The sequence below is a fragment of the Neoarius graeffei genome, chromosome 24, assembly GCF_027579695.1.
Source record: "Neoarius graeffei isolate fNeoGra1 chromosome 24, fNeoGra1.pri, whole genome shotgun sequence".
NCBI lineage: Eukaryota > Metazoa > Chordata > Actinopteri > Siluriformes > Ariidae > Neoarius > Neoarius graeffei.
This window is the reverse complement of record NC_083592.1, coordinates 34,083,752-34,102,071: the sequence shown is the minus strand read 5'-3', so window position 1 is coordinate 34,102,071 and position 18,320 is coordinate 34,083,752.

Below are 18,320 nucleotides of genomic sequence, written 5' to 3'. Positions count from 1 at the left end.
AGGTTTTACGATGAATGCGTAAAATGGGCTTCCCCTGTTTTAAAAACCAGCAGCCGCCACTGATGTACAAATATGACGAGCATCATTACAAAGCACCAGTTCTGCTCTTTCTTGTGATATGTGTGTCATATCTGTGCAGTGATGCATGAGTAATTGAAACAAAAGTAATCGGCATGGAGCTGGACGCAGACCTGTATGCAGATTGTAGCTATTATTAAATTTTATGTCACTAGCATCATGGGAAAGGTCAAGCCGTGCCGTTTCATGTGATATGTGATTCATCTCACTGCGATGAAGACTTCATGAGCAATCCAACCCGAGAATCAGGGATGCGAATTTGGATGCGATTTGCGTCAGTCAGATTCAAAGGGTTAATTCATGAATCTATGAAATTATATGAAATTTGTATGCAACATCATGTATTTATACTTTCAAATAAGGGCCAACTTGATTACTTTCTATAATTTTTTTTATAATTCAGAACGATTTATCAGTGAGAATTTACTATTATCTGTTTACAGTGCATTGTTTGTTTAATTAACCATCTGTATACTGGACACTAAAACAATGAGTCTTATAATAAAAAAAAAATCAAGCAATAATCAAATATCAATTTTAGCAACCTTGTAAACAAAATATGAGAGCTGAAACTGTGACAGTTAGAGTATGTTAATGATAAATAACTGCTGTTTTTTTTCATGGTACTTTCTCACTCAGAGGCAACGCACATATGAAGAAAATGCTGGATCATTGTTATGTAATCCAAATATTTTATCACAGAATTAATATTTTTCCAAAACGCAGCTTCTCCTAATTTTAATGCTCTATCTTATATGTACACATTATATCATGTATTAATTATGAAGCACAGAAGCCAGGGTCAGTGTTAACCCGAACCCTTACACTCACAAACTGCATTTCTCATCTTCTGAGGTTTAACGTTTTCTACATTATGTGCTAATTTATGTTAACCTTAATTTATGTTGCTCCAAACATGATAAATGTTATTATTCTATCCACATTCACTGGATATGAGCAATTGTGTGCTCTGATTGGCTACTCTACTACTAGGCTATCAGCTCATATACCGTGAGTACAGGAAAACAAAATGGCAGAGCGTGTTGCTGAACCGACCGAGGACGAAATAAAAACTCTACTCAAAAACAAAACCCCCCAAAAATACAAAAAATATGGAATGAAAGTATTTGAAGGTAAGAACTTTTTTTTTTCAAGAATTATTGTTATAGCATTTTTTTCACAAATTGCGACTGCCATTTCGCCGGTTTGCTTACATCCTAAGCGGAAATTATTTTGTCGGACGTTTTGTGTAAAGTGTTTACTTATTGAGTTTGCAAAAATTAAAAATAAAAATGCTCTGTTTCTTAAAATCCAGTGAATGTGGATAGAATAAAACAGTTATTCCACTCAATTTCATCGTACATATTTTATAGCCTACTCTGTACTACGCGCCTCGTCAGCTATCAGCTCATGTACGACTCGATTTCATGGAATAACTGTTAATTATTTTTGTATTTCCTTGCATAGTTGAAAATTGACAAAAGTGATGAAGGTTGAGATTAGGGTTCGGCGTAGGATTCGGATTTGTGCACACATCGCATCAAATTAAATCCAACTGCATGACCCTCGCATGTTCGAATTCCTACAAATCATGCACTCTAGTCGATTGAGCTTATATAATATTAACGCCATTTTCAGAGTCTGTGGTATTCCCTCTCTTGTGTGTCGTCTGCACCAGCAGAAAGGCAGCAAGGATTCCTCACAGTGCCCTACATTCAGCTGAGTGATCCAACACACATAGCCTTCTGTCACAAATAATCATTAGAGCACCAGCCCTCCTCCTCCACACACTCTCTCCTGCTGTATTAAATATTGAAGATTTCCAACTTTCAACTGGGTGAGTGTTAAAGCGACCTGCCATCAAAGTGCAGACATACAGAAACATGCATATGCGCGTCTCCTCCTACATCGTACAAGCTGGCATAGAAACCACCTCTATTAGAGTGCCAATTTAGCCTTTCAGCACCTTCTGCCTCATATGATGGCTGGGATCACATCAGAAGCTATTTCTCCTCATTCTTGCTCCATGCCTATACCTGCATCATCTTACATTCTCATTTCCTCTCTTTCCCTCTTTGTCCATCCCTTTGTTCTGCTTCACACAGAGCGCATTCAAGGCGCGCGCATTTTCTTGCATGTCAGCCTGCTAATGCTTTCTCAGGAGAGTGGATTGACGCTCATTTTGCCAGCCACCAATGCAAGTGTCATCAGGTCGACATTAATTACTTGCTTGTGCATAATGTTTCGTCACCACAGTGATATGCCATTAACGGAAGAGCTCGAACGAATGAACAGACGCTTACTCTCCGTGCAAATGAGGCACCCGTCCAACCCCTGGCACGGATTTGGAAATTGGCTGAGTGCCGTGGCATACACGTTCCTTATTAGAATTTAATAAGGGAACCGATAATGTACCTCTGCATCTCTTTTAAATGCAACAATGGATTGGAATATGCGTCGAGGTGAACAGGGAGGGGGGCTGGTGCATGGGCGAATCCCGTGGCTCGACACAAAACATGAAGACTCAAGAGATTTGCCTGATATATAACAGTGAGGGTGAGCTAGTGCTCTTAGAACTAAATATTTTTTTGCAGAAATAAGGGTGCTTCTGTTTAACTGGCGTGTTTGTTGTTTGAAATAAATGTGACTCACATCAGACATGTGATGTTTCACAGGCACACGCAGTGACCAAGTAAAATTATACCTCAGTATTTGTGAGTCTCTGAGCAGAACGATAAACTAGTGAGGACAAGGTTGTGAGCAAAGCAAAGACGGAAACGCATGAATCGAACATCATCCCAAACACCATGTTTGATGAAAGCTGAAATGTGAAAATGCAATTTCAGTCATGTGTTCAAAAATAAAATTGGATAAGAAATATTATTTTCAGCCTTTATACATGATATATAATATGCATGCTACTACGTCATATTATATAGTATAATAACCATGTAATTACTAGTTAATTACAAATAGGTGCTATTCCACTGCTCACCAAATTATTAGAGTCTTATGTATACACATACAGGACATAAGGCAGCTTTGACACAAGCACAGCCTGTAAGACACATCGTCCTGATGGAGCACAATTAGAGAAATTCCAGACAGAAGTCATCAGACACTGTTTCAGAAGGGAAAGGGAGGGGGGTGCACTCCTGCCATTTTGGGTACAGACTGTAGCCATTATCAAGCCAATTTCCCAAGTACAGAAAAGCATCCGAAGAACAGAGAAGCCGCTACTAACAGCATGTAAAAATCTCCAAAGGGGATAGGGGGTAACAATTTCATATGCAATTGTCATTGTCACTCACAGGCTCTATACGTCTGCGGCTTTCATTTCGTCAAAGCAAGCAAGAGCTATTTCCAGTTGCAACAGTGGGCGGTGGTGATGTTGGTGGTGGTGTGTGTGTGGGGGGGGGGGGGGGGGGGGGGGTTTCAACCTCTAAGGCCTCACTTCAGAGTGTTTCCAAGGTTTCCGAGTACATTCCTGTGCGTTAGCCATTAACAAAATGGCCTCCTAAAATGTCATATATGATTTAACATATCCTCGGATAAGGAGCAGACAGTGAGTTTCACAGACGGGGCTGCAGATTTGAAACGAGTTGACAGGCCAGGGAGAGATCTGAGTGCTGCGACAGAAGGCTTTCTCTTTGTGCTGTCTCACATTTGTTCATGTTGGTTCCCTTCTTTTTGGGTAAATATACAGACAAATACAAATACAAGCACATCTCTGTTTAAAAAGAAATTGTTGCAGCAAGAAATGTAATATTTCCTTGTATATATCACTCATCTAAGATAAAGACGAGCATATGGTCGACCAGAAAAGCCTTTTAACAAGGATGTAACCATTTCTAGTGTGTTTTCTCACTTTATGTAAGATAACGAGCTACAAAGCTTTCTTTCTTTCTTTCTTTCTTTCTTTCTTTCTTTCTTTCTTTCTCAACCCCACCCTCTTGTTCTCTTGCAGAAAGATTTGATGTGAAGATGCATGACAGACTTGCTCTCTCTCTCTCTCTCTCTCTCTCTCTCTCTCTGCAGCTGGCATGAAGGATGCAGTAGAGTCCGTCTATGGTAATGGGATCATGGGAGAGTGGCCTCCCTGCCTTTGCATTTCTCTCTCTCTCTCACACACTCCCACACATAAATACACCCAAACCCAGGTCCACCCCCCCACCCCCCAATCCACAATCCCCCCCTAATGAGTGGTGGCGGGACAATGGCACTATTGTTGCCCCCTTGTTTTGGAACCCCAGGCAGAGAACAGTTGCTGTTTACCCAAGCCGTGGCGTCCCTCCGATCCGGATGTTAATTAATTGGAGGGCTCCTGATTGAGGCTGCTCTGTGCACGCAGCACAAAAACAGGCATTCAGGGCCACGAGGGGAAGGAGCGCTCTCATGGCAAAATGCTGACTTCTCCTTCTGTCCCTTCCTCCCTTTTACAAGCCAAACTACTCTCCTCTGTCTTCTCTCTCTTCTTGCTCTCACCAGCTCTCATTTCTTGACCTCTTTTAATCTGCGTCTTCATTCCGCATGCGAGACTCGCCTACACTGATTTGCACACCTGCCATTTTACACACACACACACACACACACACACACAGAATGAGAAACAAAACTGAAAAAAAAATGCAGCTTATAGTGACAATTTTTTCAATAATAATAATAATAATAATAATAATAATTATTATTATTATTATTATACACAAGCTGTTCTGGTTCAATACCTTTCTACCTTTTTAAGACACATGTTGGGTTTTTTCCTTTAATTTGTCACCTGTCTGTCTATTAAAAGTCAGAATTGGCTGATTTATTAGCATATGATGCAGATCCAGTTGTGAGTAATTCTAGAACAGCGGCGTTGCTTTCACTTACATTCCCACTTCACATTACGGAGAAATCCATAGCAGTACGGATTTGCATGTGTGAATTTTCCACTCCCCACGCAGTCACATCTCTCCGTGGCGCTGCCCAATCGGCTAGTGGCAGTATGCAAAGCAGCTTCATGAATATGCTTAATTAGGTGGGGCTGGTGCAATTTTTTGGGCTTATGGGATGTGACATTTGTAGGGCAGAAGCATAGATCAGCATAAGCAAGAGTGGCAAATACATTACCCCTTTCCTCCATATTATAATGTTTTACAGGTCCAGAAGAATATGTTTGTGTATACTATCACCACACACACACACACACACACACACACACACACACACCAATGATAGGCATATGAGAGATGAGAACAACACCAGAGTTGAGCAGAACAAGGAGAGACGTCTCTCAGGAAAACACTGTTTGACTTTTCAAAAAAAGCTTTCGGTGTTAAATGGTGTTTTGCAAGCTGCATTTATTTTTTTGTGCTTGGAAATCGTTTGGCATCACACAGTCCTTCAGTATGGAAATCAAAATCCCATTGTAGACACGACGAGTGTCTGAAAAATGAGTTATTGGAACAAAGAGGGAAAAAAAACAAATAAAAAAAGGTCAGGACACAAGCAGAAATTCACACACACACACACACACACACACACACACACACACACACACACACACACACACACACACACACCTGGCAAGTTGAATAAAAATACCAATCATTCAAAGCTTTGAAGTAAGCGTCTACTACTGTTAGTACGAGAAAACAGTCTTTATTTAAAGCTCCAGCTGAGTGGAGAATGGCTTTAACACATTCTTTAATTATTATATTTATAAACCAAGTTCAGTCCTTACAATCGACTTTAGACCACGTGATATAATGATATTAATAATAAGGAAAGGGGAAATGTATAGAACATAAGCAGTTATGGAACAAATGGACAAAAATCCCAGCACTTGTATGTAAATTATAAACTTTATGATACACATTAACACAAATTCACCCACTCAGGCTCACACACTTACCCAGGCTGTTATTTGGCTGGTGTCCAGAACAAAAATAAAAAAAAATTAGGACATAATAATAAAGTGATCTGGAGCTTGAAATACCCCACCACACACACACACACACACACGAAACATACCAAGAAAACCCTCTTCACACCGTTACTAAGGTCATATGAGTATACACTTCCCTGTCACACCCACAAGTACGCACATATATGTCTACTGAGCTCCATGCATACATACTGGCATGCTTTCCAATCTCCTACCTCCACCTCTATCTACTTCTATTCCTTCCCCCTTCCCCCACTCTCTACCACACACAAGCACATACACATATGTACGCTTACACACAAACCTCTCACATACACGGTGCATGGCAAGGTGTAGCTCATACCACCCAGGAAATTAACTTGACATTTTATGGAGACCAGAAGAGGGGAAAAAATATGGGGCGGTAAAGAAAAAAAAAAGAAAGATCATCTGAGGCACAGATAGCATAAAACATATAAAGCTACTCCTGAGCTCCAGTGCCACGTTTGCCAGGCTTTGGAGGATCTGCAATGCAGACGATGTGAGGGTGGCCAAGGAAAATGAGCTTTTTCTGTTTTTTTTGCTGCCTGCCTTCTCCTCTGGAGATGACGTCTGTCTGTCTCTTTTCCCTGTCCTTCTCTTTCTCTTCCTTCTCTCCCTCGGCCTGTCGTCTGCTTTCCCTTGACAAACGTTTCACTTCTATTTTCATATCCAATTCGTCTGGTCCCATTGGCAGGGGGTTCCGCTTGATGTGAGGTTAACAAAATGATAGGAACGGGGAAGGGACAATCTCACCTCGCTCTAAGCTCCCAATTAGAACGATAGAGGCGGCACGCGTGAGGGGAAAGCGCCACTGCTGTCTGGCAGGTGCGATTTATTTCATATATGCATGCGCATGGTGAAGAGAGAAATGCGTCTTTGTATTGTCTCGGTCTTTTCCCTTTCCGGGATTGAGACACTGTGTGTGCGATCGAGGTGCGAAAGACCATATTCAAACACAGCCATGGCTTAGGTGCATGAATTAATTTATCACTTTACCTCTTTGCCCACCCCCCTTTATTCTGCTGTCCCCACACACACACACACACACACACACACACACACACACACACACACACACACACACACAGTCTGTGGTTGGATGCTGCTCTATTAGACATGCAGGAATGTTAACATCATTATGCATTATTGTAAGTGTCTGTCTATGCTTTCACACCCCCAGCCCCCTCTCACACTATATTGTGTCTGAGGTCTGAGAAGAGGCCCAGACATGTGTGTGTGTGTGTGTGTGTGTGTGTGTGTGTGTGTGTGTGTGTGTGTGTGTGTGTGTGTGTGTGTGTGTGTGTGTGTGTGTGTGTGACAAATCACAAATGTAGCATTGTCTGCGGAAGGGCATTATTTTAATCGTCTTTTGTGTGCTGCTGTGTACATCTCCCTGATAGAAGTCTTAAAAAGATGCACACGAACACATGAATACCATCAGCGCAATCGTTCATCGCTCCGCAAGGCACGACTAATAGTGAATATTTCCTCATAAGTAACCTATTAACCTATTTGTCAAACCTTTATCCTTATCAAGTAACATCATTTTCACATCACTTTTGTTCGGAAGGATTTGTAAGATGGATGAAGCTTCTTGTTGATCTATGGAGCTTTTTTTGTGGATTGTTCATCCAGAGAATAGTAATACAGAAATAGATTATGGTTTAATTGTTCATTTATTAAAAAAAAAAAACCCCAAAAACTCTTCCTAACCCATGCTTGCATCATACACAATTTTAAGGATTATCATGAAACAATTTTGATCTTATTCACACTCATCATTACTCCAAACTAAAATTAAAACTGCAACTGAAAGCAAAAAAGAGAAAATGGAGAAAGTGGTGACCTGAAATGAGGCAAAGTGAGATTTTCATGGCTTTGCATTGTCTTGAGACCGTTTCAGTTAACCGTGGGGTTGTTCGTATAAAAACGGCTCACGTAAGAACATATCGGTGGGCCTGATGCAAAGCAGGTGAAATTAACATGACCCCTTAGAGCCTTTAAGCTTCATCTCCGGTGTAATCGCAGAGAAATATTTAAAAACGCAATCACTTCGAAATGGCTGCTTTGTGAAAGTAAACTCCCCCCTCCCCCAACACACACACACTTTTTTTTTTTTTTGCTGTGCATCTTCTCTACCCAGTCTTATCCACTCCTTCCTCTTGCTGCCAGCAATTTGAATACATTTGCATCTTTTTTTTCTATGCACTTAGCCTTTGTTCTCGACATAAAATAATGATGTGGGTTAAACTCATGCAGCTAGCACCATTACATCCTGTTCGTTACTTGGATATTTAATGAATGCAATGTTGCTCTGTCGTCTTTAATTATAGATCTCAACTAGATCACTTTTTTTCCTGGAAGAAGAAAAAATTGGAACATGAATAAGGATCAAAAGCTGATTAGTGCTATATGTTTCTTTTTGAAGAAGGTTCTCGAAACAGGGAGGGAGGGGAAATGTGCTATGCGTGAATGTCATGGGGTGTGTAATGGAAGACAGCTTTGGGCAGGACTAATGCCGGGCGTAATTATTTACCAGATATTATGGATAAAATTGGGATCATTTCTAAACAATGTGACATGACAAATCGATATGTACACTTTACATCCCATTAGAATTATGTTCCTTTTTTTTTTTAAAAACAAATTGTGAATGATGAACCAAACAGAGCTGGAGTGCACAGTAAACACTGCACGTTGCCTGCATGAGCGCATTTTTTGCACCTGTGGTTAATTGTAATCATGTAATTGAACTTCATTTGCTCGTCTGAGCAAACGCTAATCACATCCTAGTGATGCGTATGCAGGGAAGAGCCGTGTGTTACACATAAAACTGAATGATTGAAGCTGCACGGTAATAGCGTGCATGCTAACATTAGAGAAACCGAATCAGGAAGCAGGAGGCGTCAGTTAGCAAAAACAGGACAAATTTGAAGTTATTAGCGTGAACAGCAAATTCAATCAATTAACTAATTCATGCACTGGTAATATTTAAACGAGCATGGACAAATACTTAAATACATAACTCTTACACTGACTAGAAATTATGAAAAATGTTTTGTAGCAATTCCTAAATATTCCCTTGTTTACCAAACACTCGTAAAGACAGTGTTATGTTTTATGTCGTCTATTTGAACGAGATCTGATGACCTTTGATCAAAAACCATTACCGAGCTTCCAGATTGCAGGCAGGAGGACGTGTAGTTTTCAGAGCTTGACTGAACGCTACATCCTGTCTTTAATTGGCTTTAAAAGCACATATCCAACTGACAGCAACAGTAATTAACATTAAGTATTGATCATCTACAGGGATTTTTTTTTCAGCTTAACTGTAAGCTCATTGAAGACAGTGTGTAATGTTTCACAGGTTACACTTATGATCATTTATACTTTTGTGTATTTTATTCCATATGACATTCAGTCAAAAGACAATACAAGTCTTTTGGACTTTAACAGAATATTCTATAGTTAAAAAAAACTTCATTATTCAGTATGGGGTTTTTTTTTTTTAAGTTGAGTAAAAATTTGCTATTTTATTTCAATAGATGAACACACTGACATTTCCAAATAAGAATACCACAGCGCATTTTCTTACAAGAACAGTTATTTGGGTTTGAACCACATGGTCTTTTTGAATAGTGTACCGTACATTTCTGTCATTCGATTTCATATGTACGTTATGTGCATTAAGGTAAAGCAAGAGTAAAATCCCTTAGGGATGCTGTAGCTCTGTTTCTATAAAGTACCAGACTGGCTGTGCATAATATTTACTGTGTTAACCGAATGTTCTGGAGCAATATGCTAATACCGCTGACCACCGAGCAATGATAAAATGAACCATACTGTTTTCATTTTTTTAGCTGCAGGCATGTAGTGCATATGCACAGACACACAAACAGACTTGAAAAGAGGAAACATGGGGAAACTCCATAAAAGCATAGACAAACAAATGTTGTGAGTCCACCTCCCAAGGACTTCTCACCACAGACAAAGTTCTTAGTTTGTTTTCTTATTTCATTTTTTTTTCCCTGAGCTCACCTTATGCTGGATTGTATTGCAGGATAAAGCAGACAGCTCCATTTCGCCTCACTCTCTTCCAGTGGTCAGTTATGGTCATATTTCCTGACTCCTGCAGAATAATGGAAAATAAGATTCATAAATATTTAGCATTTTAAAGCTAGGCTCACATTTCTGATTTTGGATGATGCTTAAAGTTTTCACAAATGATGAAGGGACAAATGAGAAAGGTAAAGCGTTTCAGATGGTTCACACTGCAGTAAATCGTACCGCTACATGTCTAAGTTTGAAGCTCTCAAAGTGAAACAACGATTTCAGTTTTAACCATGCTGTCAGGTAAGGTCTTATGGCTAACTATATTAAATGTCTATTTTGGCAGTTGTTTTCCAGAGAACTACTGCTGTGGAACCAACAACCAAACCCCAAATACACAGATTGACTATACACACGATTCTGTCCTAACCTCTCAAATACACTTTCCATCATACTTTCTTTGCGATACATGTCTTAGGTAAAGCTAATCCGAAACGCACACTAACTTCAGTATGATGATGCTCTATCTGTGAGTTAACCACATAAACCTCATCTTAAAATGCTCTTTACCCAGATAAAAAATTATAATACTTAGATCATGATATTCTAATATAACAAAATAGCAAAATAAATCAAAGTTCTTCTCGTGCTGTTATAAATTCAGTGGATGAATGCAATATGTTGCAGACAACATGCTGATGTGAGAATTTCTAAAGAATAGAAGTACGAATAAATAAAAGAAGGAGCCATAATATTAATTACCTACTCGTATAGAAATATAAACAAGACTATTTAAGACTGCTTATGATGAGTTGGAATGGAAAGTACTTGGAATGACAGATAGAACTAGGTCTGTACAGTATAGAGGTGCCAACATTTACGGCCTTTTTTTCTTTTTTTTTTTAATTTTGCCCCAGTTTCTCTCTGATTTCAATGTGGCCAATTCCCACCCACCAGATAGGTCTCCCCATAACGCGACAGATACCAACCAGGCAGAGCAAAACTCACGTGCTTCCTCTGACACCAGCTGAACGGATCTTTTCTAACTGCTGCTCATGCAGCGTAACACACTCAGAAGAAAACACTATCCACCTACTTCCGTATGCATGAGCACACAGACACCCATGATTGCTGTAACTGACAGTACCCCTCCCTTCCTGAGGGCCAATCATAGGCTCCTTGCATCATCAGGATTTGAACTCGCAATCTCTGGATGATAGGGCTTTCCTCGTGCACCACTCAGGAGCCAGTTTTATTATTATTGATGTATTATGACGTTAACACAGGAGACATATGAAAATTACACTTCTTAACTTTGTCAGCTAAAGCAATGGTCAGATTGAACACATTTCAGCCTGACTTTTATTTGCTTCAGCAAGCAGTTATGCTGACTGTGACTTTATCTCAGTGAACTCTGACCTGTGAATTCACGAGCCTTGATCTTGTGAGCCAAAAGAAACCTTGATCTAATTATTAAAAAGTATATGTCAAATGCTAGGATTTTTGTCATAAAAGTCTATTTGTTTTTCTTTCTGACTGCTGCAATTGTCTTGTGATCAATGCTGTCGTTTTCAGTCTTTATCACAATCGCAAAATGGCCTTCGTAATAGTGATATCACAGATGCAGATGCATGTATTATGCTAATGAGATCTCACCACAAAGCATTTTCATTTATTAATTGATGTATTTTCATCTCTCTCTCTCTTTCTCTCTCCACCCGTATACCACCCCTCTCACCCTGACAGCACGGCTAATTTTGCTCTCTCCATGGACGCCTGTGGTGAAAGATAATTGTGGCATTGGCATGATAAAAAAAAAAGAAAGACTTTGGTCAAATTATTGCAAACACATCAGAAGTTCACCAGTTTGTTTTAATTAATATGATCTCACACGGGCGGCACGGTGGTGTGGTGGTTAGCGCTGTCGCCTCACAATAAGAAGGTCCGGGTTCGAGCCCCGTGGCCGGCGAGGGCCTTTCTGTGTGGAGTTTGCATGTTCTCCCCGTGTCCGCGTGGGTTTCCTCCGGGTGCTCCGGTTTCCCCCACAGTCCAAAGACATGCAGGTTAGGTTAACTGGTGACTCTAAATTGACCGTAGGTGTGAATGTGAGTGTAAATGGTTGTCTGTGTCTATGTGACAGCCCTGTGATGACCTGGCGACTTGTCCAGGGTGTACCCCGCCTTTCGCCCGTAGTCAGCTGGTATAGGCTCCAGCTTGCCTGCGACCCTGTAGAACAGGATAAAGCGGCTAGAGATAATGAATGAGATGATCTCACACTTACCAATTCATACTAAATCATATGTGACAATGTTTGAAAAAGAGCTTACCTCATATGGAATGTTAAGGTTATCATTAGGGGTGTCTTCAAGTTCATATGTAGGAAATCAAACAAAATTGTTCGACCTCACCAACATTCAGTAGAATTTGTGTAAATATTTAATTAGATAAAGTTAGTTTTAATACATTGCATTCAAGTCAAAGGGCGTATTGTGTACCAATGTAATTATGTTATTTTTGTCCATATTTTGCAGCTCTGTTTACATCTATACAATTTAAAATAGATGACTTTGTCCTGACCATACAGTATTTTGCTTGCCAGGGGTCCCTTATAGCAGCATTTTATTCTGTAACAAGCTCAAAAACAGTGCAGGCCTTGTCCAAGTGATGGTGTCTTTCTCCTAACAGATGTCAAAGGAGGAATGACAGCTGTCACGTCTTATTAATCTACTGTGCTAGACTATGTGCTGGTTCGCTGGTCAATAGAGACTAGCATAGAGCCTGAGACCAAGTTGTTTGTACACAAAGGAAACTGAAGAATGTATGATTTTTAGAGGCTTGTTCAAAAGAAAGCATCACAATTTAAGATTACATGTCTTAATTACATGTTAATTACTACTTAATAGCAACTTAATAAGGCTCCAGACAATCTAGCCCATGGATCATTGAAGCACAACGTATGAATTTGTTAAAATGTGTTAAAAAATCATTTCTCACACGTATTAGACACTGATGAACAGCATATACTGCAAAATAAAAGTCCACATGGTCAAGTTGATGTGAAAAAACCAATTCACTTTATTGAAAATGGTTCATTGGTACAAAAATAACAGTGTGCAATATTTTATTTTGCCAAAACACACAATAAATGAGATGAGTGCTCGAGTTCATTTTTCAACTCTCTATCTTTTTCCAAAGTAAATGGATAATCGTTTAGCACTGAATAAATTGCTCTTTTTTTCCTCATTAACGTCAAACCCAGCCTGCTTCCTACTATATTCCTAGAACCAGTCTTCAAATTACTCACAACCACTAGGATGCACTTCCTCTCTCATGACATATTTCCTGTCTATGCTTATAATTAGATGATGCTGAGCCACAGCCATGAAAGCCATGACAGATACCTCCAGACTGATAAGGAAGAGCATATGGAAGTAGGAAGTAGCAAAGCAGATCCGTGTGTTTGTCTAGCCTGCAGGATGTGTTCTTTGGCCAAAAGCAGGCTTCTTCTTTTTTTTTTTTTTTTCCCACACACGGTGTTGGCAGGCTGTGAGTTCACCCATCCCCCTCTACAGTTCCACAGCCTGGGTGTCTAGAGTTATTGCATTTCTCTGCCAGCACCCCACACTGACAATCAGCAGCTACTGGGCTGTATGAGGGGCGACTGGTCTAGCATGGAACCAGGTATGATTCCCCCACTGACAGCCTGCATCTTGTCTGCTGGGTGAAAAATGAGAGTTCTTCCCAACAAACAAAGCACAGGAAAAACCATGCAGTGCATGCGTCATGGCCAAATTCAAGCAAATAAATAAATAAATAAATAAATATACACATCGTGACTATTTTATAGAGACAATCAAATGCAGGGTTGAACAGCCACAAATCCATGCAAGAGGAAATGTTTTGTTGAGTGACAATAAAAGAAACGTTGCATAGATCATTGATTTTACAATCATGTAAGTAACGACTTTATAAAAATATTTACCACAAAATCTATCCAGCTCCAATGTACACGCTGTTCGGATGGTGGGAAAATAATGTCGCGTTGCAGTCTGAGTGTCTGCCTGGCTCCCCTTTGGCTGCCCTCCATGCCCTGCTGTCTTATTTCAGTGTACAGGAGACTCCCTCATCTCCGTTTATTAGCTGCTGACAGGCCTGGCCTAACACACGCAGGAATTTAATTACACTCATCTCATCTCAGCAGTCTAGGGGAGGTTCCACACATCAGGTGTGTATGAGTGAGTGAGTGAGGGGGAGGGAGTTTTGCAGAACACCCCAGGAGCACATTTTCACACTAATCAACACGATCTAGACTTCCTAGAGGTGACGCTATGAGCTGTAGGCAGAAGAATATTTACATGCATGCACACCCAAAACTGGAGATCAGAACATAATGGGGCATAGAGGCAGTGTCACAAACACTGGGGATTTTCTTGGGTGTTACATACATATATATATATACATACATACATACATAAAAATGATTGATGGTAGCCAGTGTTATACATAGCATCATTACTGATCACCATATGATCAAAAGTCCAGGTTTGTTCAAAGGCAGATTACACCGTATCAGAGCTGTCGAGTCAGTGTAGCTATGCTTCGCTGCCACTTTCCCATGTACGACCTTGTACTTTTTTGACAATCCTTTCGATGCCAAATTCACAGATCTCCAAAGAAGCCCATTACTATCTGATTGCAGGTGTGAGTGCTGCGAGTAAGACCACATGGCATACATTCCTGAAAGAAAAGTAGAAAATAAACCCAAGACTTTGTCTGCACTGCCATGCCTCTATTCACCCCGGGCAATTACCTGACCAAGCTACAATAGGGTCCGACCCTGGTCTTTATATAACCATGCATGGAAGATATGCGTCTACCTTCTCTGTCACCTTACTCAGTATGGAAACGCTCTCAGTGCATGCGTAGCTCTTTTGTTGTATGCCTGCATATATGCCTGCTATTCAATATGAGCCCCTGTGTGTGTGTGTGTGTGTGTGTGTGTGTGTGTGTGTGTGTGTGTGTGTGTGTGTGTGTGTGTGTGTGTGTGTGTGTGTGTGTGCATGCCAATTCATGCCTGTGTATGAGTTGGGTGTGGGCGCATGGAACCAAGCATTAGCACTCATTTCCCGCACACTTGCCTCGACGGTGCCATAAGGGCTTACAGAGATGAAAGCGAAATGCAAATGCTGCTGCAGCGCTGCCCTGTTTTAAGCAGCCACCTTTGAAATAATTAAGACACTGAAGTGGATTGGGCCTGCCAGAACAGGGAACAGAAATTTGGCCAGGAAGAATCGCGATGGCACGATGACATGAATAAGACTGAGAAACCGAGACAATTAAAACAATTTGGCGTTAAGACAATTTCCGTCTCTTCTAATCAGTGTTAAAATGGGCTGAGCATTATCTAACAGCAATTGGCATCTACGAGAGATATGGGCACACCTTCATTCGTATCCAAAGTTAGATTGGAGCAGTGAGGATTTAAATATCAATATAATGGTTTACCAAGGTTCTCGCCACAGGCCACGTAGCAAATATATATTCATTTGGAATTTCTCCAGATCATGAGGTGCTATAGATGAATACAGTCTGTGATAACATGCATTGGGTTCCACCCTGCATTTGTGCAAAGGGCGCGTGTTGTGCATGGATAAGATGCGCCGCTGCTTGCCATGAGCCATTCGCATATAAAACTGATAGTAACAGGGGGAGGGGGAGTCGATGCATGCAAATGAGCCGCTCAGCATGCACGGCTTCAGTGATACTGGATAATTTTGTAATTGATGAGTGCACGTTAGCAAGGAGGATGCGCGAGCCTGTGCCAGCGGACATTTTAGGTCCCTACCCTCTTCCGCGTGCTCGCCACTGCTAAGCCCTTTAAGATGGTGGCACCTTGAAAGAAGGAAGCACTGTTGCACAGAAGCGGCTCCAGACCCTGCAGTACCACGTCGTGGACAGATCGAAGGGTACAATCTGCCTACCCAACCTCTGCCATCAATTTTTAATCCCCGCTCCTTCTAATAAGGATATTAAGCAGGCAGCTCCAGGGGCCGCCGCATATATGCATGAGGTGGTGCTCATCAAATTTGCATAACGTTGAGATTCTAATGTAAGCGCGGTTCACTGCATGACGTAGCCAGTGCCTGTGACAGGTGCAGCGTTTAAATTATTTAATTGGAAGGCTCGTGCATTTAGAAACAACAGCGACCACTTACAAACAGGATAAAGCCAATTTATTGCAGATTTGAAGGCAGTCTCAGGGTTTAGATCTTCTCTTGTTAATTCTGTCTCGTCTAAATTTGGACCAGATAATTAGGGCTTTGGTGAAATCAGGTTCTGGGAGCTGTGAAACAGTATTTGTGTCACCCACATACAGTAATTTAGTTTCTACTAGAGGATATTTCGAACAAATTCGTCCTCATTTGGGAGAAAAATCATTTTTAATAATTTTAACTCCTTTTTTTTCTCCTCAAACAAAGAAATAGATTATATTATCTTGTACTCTGTGAACAACTCGGTTGTGTTGGCAGTTATTTGTAATTAATATGTATAAGTGAATAATTCACCAGCATGAAATGTTATTTAGGTTTCTTTTTTTTTCATCTGACAGGATTGAGGTGTTTTTCAGTGTAATTATATCCATTTACTTATATCATGAGGTTCATTTGCATAATCTAAATTCAGCCGAGCGTCGCAGAATTTAAATGGACTCTCAGCCAGTCAGTTCCATTTGAACACGATAAAACCATCACTAATAGATGCACGCAGCCTCGGTCCTGTACTGAGTCAGGTTTTTGTATTACGGGGGAATTCTGAATTGTTTATGATTATACAGCAGAAAAAAAAATATATATTAATAATTAGCTCAGGGCAGCCAAGTTAGTGTAAGGCATGACAGATCTTTAAAATGGGACAATGTAGCACTTAAAATGAGCTAAATCATTCATCGAGGCTTTTACAAGCTTTACTCACCTGCTCAATCTGCTCTAAGTGTAAGAGCTGGTTTAAACCTTTTACCAATGAGTTACCTCTCTCTCTCTCTCTCTCTGTCTCTCTCTCTCTGTAGATCATTTCTGTGGTTCTTCCAAGGAACGTAATTAATACGAACACTAAAAAGAGCGCCGAGAAAAGCTCAGGACCAGATATCTGAGGAAGCAGATTAGGTTATTGCACAACTGGGCTGCACTGCCTAGACATGGATGCTATTTCTGCTTATTCCTTTATACAATCAAAATGAATATAGGACTACCATCCCTTTTTTCAGCTCACATAGAGAATCTCAGAAACCCATATCGTTCATGAGGCATGCTTGTAAAGTGGCAAGGCGTCATATCGTATTCAAATCGGGTGGAGCATTAAAGTGTAATGAACAGAGATTTGACCTAATGGAGAAGCAGGAAGATGAAAGGTGTCTTGTTATATGCCATATGCCGCAAACTCACGCATGCCTACACCCCTAATTTTGCACATACGCATTTATAGCGAATGCCTCAGATACATATGCAAATGCATACACATATACACACATATACGCACACACACACTGACACTCTTTCACACGCACCCTCTGAGCTCACCTCCAGTTGCCAGAGCGACACCAACCAACATGAAAAGCAAGGTACATGTGACAAGGACCAGCGCATAAAGGGGCGGGACCATGCACGGCTCCTGGTAGCATTGTGCTCATTTAAATGCTCTACTTACAGCCTTAAACAATCACCTACTCAATCTATTTTCAGTCTCCCCTTATATTGAGCTACAATAGACCAATAATAGAAACGTAGTATTGTAGGAGACCATCTGCTGTAATTGTTATTACCATGCGAGGTATCTTCCTGTCTGATCCTATTGACTGTGTTATACAATAATGGTTCTAAAAAACCTCAAAAAACAAAGTCGATTAAAATAAATAAAAAAGAAATTAATAAAAGCATATCAGGATTGATCCAGATGTTATCATTAAGCATCAATGAAGATGTCAAGTTCAAGCCAAGGCACTGGCTTGAAAGACTGTCACCTTTCATGCCGATAGATACAATAATTACCATACTGGCTTATCTTATTATCTTGATGTCATGAAGAAATCTCTTATAGCAAGTCATCTCTAATCTAAAGCATCTAGACACAATCAAATAACCATACAGTATATGCAGTACATAAACTGTCTATAAATGTGTATTAGGTTGAAGGGGAAATAATGCATTTAACATTCAATATTATAAGTTCAAATATGCCACTACAG